We start from the raw sequence: 6,199 nt of genomic DNA, 5'->3' as shown, positions 1-6,199 counted from the left end.
TGGATAACAAAGGCACAATTCAAGACAGGAGCCCACCACAGTTAGTGGGACGAATTCTGCTGACGTGCATATTTACTGACAAGTAGTTTAGTTTGTAAACTTCAAATTCTACTAAACACTGAACATTATTTACACTGTATTACTTAATTTTTAAAAAGCTAGAAAGTGCAGAATGAAAATAAAAAGGAAATTAGGAATGCAAAGAGAGCGGACGAAAAAATATTAGCAAGTAAAATCAAGGAATACCCGAAGATGTTTTATAAATACATAAAGATTGTGAGGATAAGTAAGGAAAGAAAAGGGTCAAACAGAGACTAAATTGGCAACTTGTGTTTGGAGGTGCAAAATGTGAGCATGGTTCTCAAGGAATATAGTGCATAAGTTTTCACAATAGAGTGAGCTGAAGCAGGCATTGTAGTAAAGGGAGTGTGAAAATTGAATGGGATAAACACAGTAAGGGAGTAAGATGCTAGATTCCTTAAAAGTGGATAAATCACCAAGAGCTGTAGAATCATAGAATCCTACAGTGCAGAAGGAGGCCATTCAACCCATCGAGTCTGCACTGACCATAATCCCAACCAGGCTCTATCCCCATAACCCCATGCATTTACCCTAGCTAGTGCCCCTGCCACTAAGGGGCAATTTAGCATGGTCAATCTTCCTAACCCACACATCTTTGAACTGTGGGAGGAAACTGGAGCACCCAAAGGAATCCTATGCAGAGACAGGGAGAATATGCAAACTGCACACAAACAGTGACCCAAATCAGGGATCAAATCCGGGTCCCTGAAGCTGTGAGGCAACAGTGCTCTTCACTGTGCCACGGTACTGCCCCGCAAACTCCACACAGACAGTGATCCAAGCCAGAAATTGAACCCAGGTCCCTAGCACTGTGAGGCAGCAGTGCTAACCACTGTGCCAATGTACCACAATTATAGATTGTTAAGGGAAGGAATAGTAGAGGCTCAGACCATAATTTTCCAATCCTCTCCAGCTACAGATGTGGTGCCAGAATCATGCAGGAATGCTAACATTGTACCATTGTTTAGAAAAGGAGGAAGGGATAGAATGAATAATTGCAGCTCAGAGAGCAAAATCTCAGTAGTGAACGATGTAAAGTTTATTTATTAGTCACAAGTAAGGCTTACATTAACATGCAAATAAGTTACTGTGAAATTCCCCTATTCATTATAATCCGGTGCCTGTTCGGATCAGTGTACCTAACCGGCATGTCTTTCAGCATGTGGGAGGAAACTGGAGCATCTGGAGGAAACCCGCACAGACATGGGGAAAACGTGCAAACCGCACAGACAGTGAACCAAGCTGGAAATCGAACCCGAGTCCCTGGCGCTGTGAAGCAGCAGTGCCTACCACTGTGCTACTGTGCCATCTTCGGAAAAAATTCTGAGAGGTGGTTTGAGGACAATCCACATGAATTTGTTCAGGAAAGGTTAATTTAATTGATTTTTTCGAGGCAACAAGGAGGATTGGTGAAGATAACACGTTTGATGTAGACTGAATAGATTTTAGCAAACCTTTTGACAAGATCTCACATGACAGACTGGTCTGTAAATTGAAAGTTTATAGGATCCAAACTAAAGTAGTTGGTCGGATACAACATTTGTTCAGTGGATGGAAGTAAAGGGTCATGGTTGACAGGTGATTTTTGTGACTGGAAGGCAGTTTTCAGTGGGGTTCTCAGTACTGAGCCTTTAACATAGAAACATTGGAGCAGGAGTATCTAGTTAGTCAACTAGATCATGGCTATCTCTTACCTCAAGGCCATCTTCTGGCACTATCCCCATATCCTTTGATGTCATTGGTATCTAGAAATTTATCAACCTCTGCTTTGAACCTAATCAATGATTGACCCTTTACAGCACTCTGGAGTTGGATAATTCCAAAGATTCATCACTGTGTGAAGACATTTCTCCTCATCTTGGGTTTAAATAGCCTTCATCTTGTTCTGAGACTGTGCCCCTTGGTTCTAGATCCCTCCCTCACCAACTAGGGAAACATCCTTCCTGTATCCATCCAATCGAGCTCTGAAAGAATTTTGTATATTTCAATGAGGTCACATTCCATTCTTCTTGAGACAGTATAGGCCCAGTCTACTCAATCATTCCACATAGGACAATCACACCACCCCAGGAATTAGTCTAGTGAACCTCTGTTGCACTCCCTCTGTGACCAGTATATCTTTCCTTGAATAAGGAGAGCAACACTACACACAGCACTCCAGGTTTGGTCTCACCAATGTGCTATACAAATGCAATAAGACTTCCGTACTCCCGAACTCAAATCGTCTCGCAATAAAGGCTAAGGGCAAGATTTTCCATTCTCAACTGTGGCTGCCTCACTGCAAATGAGACCGGAGAATGTGGCATTTCAGCCAAAACTCCATTCACTTTCAGCAGTCCTGGAGAATCCTAACCATGAAAGAGGACGGAGATCTTCACCCTAAACACCATTTGACTTATTGCATGTTAGCTTTCATTGACTTCTGAAAAAGAACTCCCGGGTTCATTTGGACATCAACAATTCCCAATCTCTCCTGTATATTTGTGGTAAATATCATATATATGCATATATAAAATACATAGATACCAATACATAGATACCATATGTTTGTAATATATATCAATGATTTAGACTTACCTGTAGACAGTATGATTAGGAAGTTTGCAGATAATACAAAAATTGCCCGTATGGTTGACAGTGAGGAAGAAAATTGTAGAGTGCAGAAAGATAGCAAAGGGCTGGTCAGGGTGGCAGAAAATTGGCTAATGGAATTCAATCCAAAGAATTCAATTTGAGGAGAACAACAAAAGAAAGAAAGAGAATTCATAATAAGTGGTAGGACTCTGAAAATTGTAGAGTAAGAGAGAAACTTTTGGAATGCAACTGATCCTCAAAGATAACAGAACAGATAGATCAGGCGCATTAGATAGACTGTAGCTGCATACTACTACGTACAATTCTGCATAGCACATTAGGAAAGATGTAGATGTGACCACATTTGAGAGGGTACAGGGAGGGTGATTGGTCTGTTGTTAGGAATGGAGAATATTAGCTATGAGGAAAGATTGGTTAGGCTCAACAGCTTTTCTTTGGAGCAGAAAAGGCTAAGGGCAGATTTAACTGTGGTTTATAAAATTATAATGAGGCTTGGATAGAGTGGATAGGAATGACCTATTTCTGTTGACAGAGAGGTCAATAATTGGGGTGCATAGATTTAAATTGATGGAAGAATTAGAGAGGAGTTGAGGAATATTTTCTCCACCCAGAGGGTGGTATGGATCTGGTACTCACTGCCTGAAAGGATGGGTGAGGCAGAAATCCTCATTGTATTTTAAAAAATTCTTGGGTATGAAATGGAGGTATAATTTACAGGGCTATGGATGAAGTGGTGGAAGGTGGAAATAACCAAGATAGCAGGCACAAAATTGATGGGCCAAATGGCCTCCTTTTGAGCCATAAATCTTTGTCTAATTCTAAAGGCATTCAAACTTCATTGTATATGAATTCAGAATGGGCAACACATTAATTAAAAAATTAAGTATATTATTTTAAAAATTGTTGCATTCTGCAAAAATGAATCAGCACGTTATTTATAAAATGATTCCTTCAAGTATTATGACTCAGTGGATTTGCACAGTCAGAAGCCGAATGATACAGCCCAGACTCCATCCATGGTGAAATGAGGCAACTTAATTGGAAACCGCTGGAGTTTTGAGTTGCCTCAGTTCATGGAGTGGTTTTGCAGCTCCCTAATGTTTATTTGACCCAGTGAACCACTAGGTCTCTTTCTCTCTGGCTTATTCTAACTGATCTCAATCAGATTGGTGACACTGTTACTACAACTGACAGTAGACATACGGGAACACCACCACCTTGAAGTTCCCCTCCAAGCCACTCATCACATGGACTGCAGTGGTTCCAGAAGGCTGCTCATTGCCAGCTAGTGATAGGCAATTAGGGATGGGTGAACAGCCTGCTGGCACTCACTGTGGCAGATTCGGAAACAAAGTAACTAGCAGAAAGCACTCGATGCTTCAGAATCCTATCCCGAATAAAGAGGCAAAAGGAGAAAGTTGACCTGAAAAATTGCTATTCAAAGTGAAAGTGAGTGTATATAAATTAGAGAAAAAAGAGACTTGCATTTATGCAGCGCTATGTACTTTGAGATATAGCTATTGTTGTAATATGGGAAACAGTGCAGGTAAATTTGTGCACAGCAAGCTCCCACAAATAGCAATGTTGATAGTGAGCAATTTAATCAGTGATGTTAGTTGAGGTATGGATATTATCCAGAAGGCTGGGGAAAAATAACTCCACTGCTTGTCTTCAATATTTCACGGTGGGATCAGCACTTCTGACGGTGCAGCGCTTCCTGTGTGTCCAGGCAGCCTGTGGAGAGGAATTCATAGCATTTTGGGGATGGGAGGATGCAACCAACTTAGGCTAACAAGAGCTCAGGCAATCCATCCACAATTAACCGTTAAGATACAGGCAAAATACTGCGGATGCTGGAATCTGAAACAAAAACGGAAAATGCTGGAGAAATTCAGCAAGTCTGACAGTATCTATGGAGAGAGTCCGAAAGATGTGCTGGTTAGATGTCTTGACCATGTGAAGTTCTCTCTCTGTACCTGAACCGGTGCTGGAGTGTGGCGACTATGGGGTTTCCACAATAACTTCATCGTAGTGTTAATGTAAGCCTACTTGTGACACTAAGCCAACGTTTCGAGTCTGAATGAACCTTTGTCCAATTAACCGCCTTTTAGGGAAGGATAAATCCCAGTCTTGACATTTCTTCTTTTGTCCTTGCTTCGAAAGTTGCAAAACCATAAACTCCGCTAGAGCTCCAAAAAATGGGATTTCTCCCATTGAAGTTGTCAGTCCTCTTTCTGTATGTCCCCAAACAGACTGTGTGACCGCCCTCACCTGGAGCAATGCTGTTGCTGCTGGGAGGAGGCGGGGAAAGCAGAAGGTGATTAGCATGGATGGAGCCGGAGAGCGGCACACCCCGCCTGAGGCTGGGACTGACACACAGAGGCAGGCTTCACTGGCTTTAGGGTTAGACAGGGAGGGAGGAGAATAGGAGCGAGAGGCAGGCGGCTGTGACACCAGAGCCCGTTCCCTAGCCATTGTCCTCTCATTGTGGCAGCGTCGTCCCTACAAAGGGGGGAAAAGAAAGAGCGCTCGGATTTATTTTATAACAGCCTCACAGAAAAGGTAACGTGCTTTTCTTTTTCTCTCCATTCCGAACTTTAAAATGTAGCGGGTTTTTTGAGAATCTCTTTAGAGATAGAATGGCGAGACCACATGTTTAAAATGTGATCTCATGTTTAAACGGGGAAAAGTTCCTAATTTCAACCCAACTTTAATGCCTACACTGGAATAACTGAGCAACTTAGTGAGCATCCAGTTAATTAGATGCTATAATCCATTTATTAAATAAAAGGGTCCCGACAACGAGACAAAGGGAAATAGCAGTGTGATTTACCTCCCGTGTGTGTAGTTTGCGGGTTCTCTCCACTCTCTGTCCCTATGTTCTTGTGTGGCTGAAGAGTTTGTTGGTGTTACAGGAGATTGGAAAGATTTTTCTAATTTTTTTTCATGTAGTGTTGAGGCGAGCGGATGTACAGTGAGATGTCAGGGTCGCTATCAGTGACTACCCTGTTTTTAAAAAAAATCTCTCCAGAGGATAATCAGTGTTAGAGCCGCCGTTAATATTGTTCATAGACTGGTGGGTGAAATCTGCAATAGTTCTTCAGTGAGACAGCTAAAACTGTGTGTCTCCGCCGCTATAATAATGTAATTCAGATGTGATTGAAACCAGATGATTTTCTCTCTCCGGTTCCTGTCTACTCCCCCCACCACCCCACAACAACCACCACCACCACCCAAATCTTGCTGATTTCTGGTGTTGGGTATTCGGATGAGCGGAAACTGCCATGTTTTGTTTGTGTTTCTCACCCTGTCCAGCTTTTCACTTATTATTTTTTCACCATCCTGTTGTGGGGTTTTGTGGCAGCTCTTCCTCTCTCCAGTTATCCATTTCTGCTGGCTTCCGCGATGCTTTGGTGTGCCACCCTGTCCCGGCACGGTGAATGGTCCTCTGGCATTGCGAGCTGTGAGACAATCTAATGTGGCAACAGGAGCAGTCACCTCACTTTATTTCCCAGCTCTTTAC

At 42.4% G+C, this 6,199-nt stretch overlaps 1 protein-coding gene across 3 annotated transcripts in view; it reads left to right on the top strand.

The window, feature by feature from the left end:
* Window positions 1-4,198: 4,198 nt before the first annotated feature.
* Window positions 4,199-6,199, top strand: part of myo1b (myosin IB) — a 272,073-nt gene continuing 270,072 nt past the window's right edge. The window contains exon 1 of one of the 3 annotated variants that reach the window (XM_080198810.1): window positions 4,199-5,238. The gene's annotated coding sequence lies outside the window, so the exon portion shown is untranslated. The remainder of the gene's footprint in view (window positions 5,239-6,199) is intronic. The other 2 variants (XM_080198808.1, XM_080198809.1) reach the window with 2 other exon arrangements.

Source organism: Carcharhinus amblyrhynchos, chromosome 11, assembly GCF_965287045.1.
Source record: "Carcharhinus amblyrhynchos chromosome 11, sCarAmb.v2.hapA, whole genome shotgun sequence".
NCBI classification, from domain to species: Eukaryota; Metazoa; Chordata; class Chondrichthyes; order Carcharhiniformes; family Carcharhinidae; genus Carcharhinus; species Carcharhinus amblyrhynchos.
The sequence above is the reverse complement of the archived record's forward strand: the minus strand, read 5'-3'. Positions and strand labels throughout refer to the sequence as shown.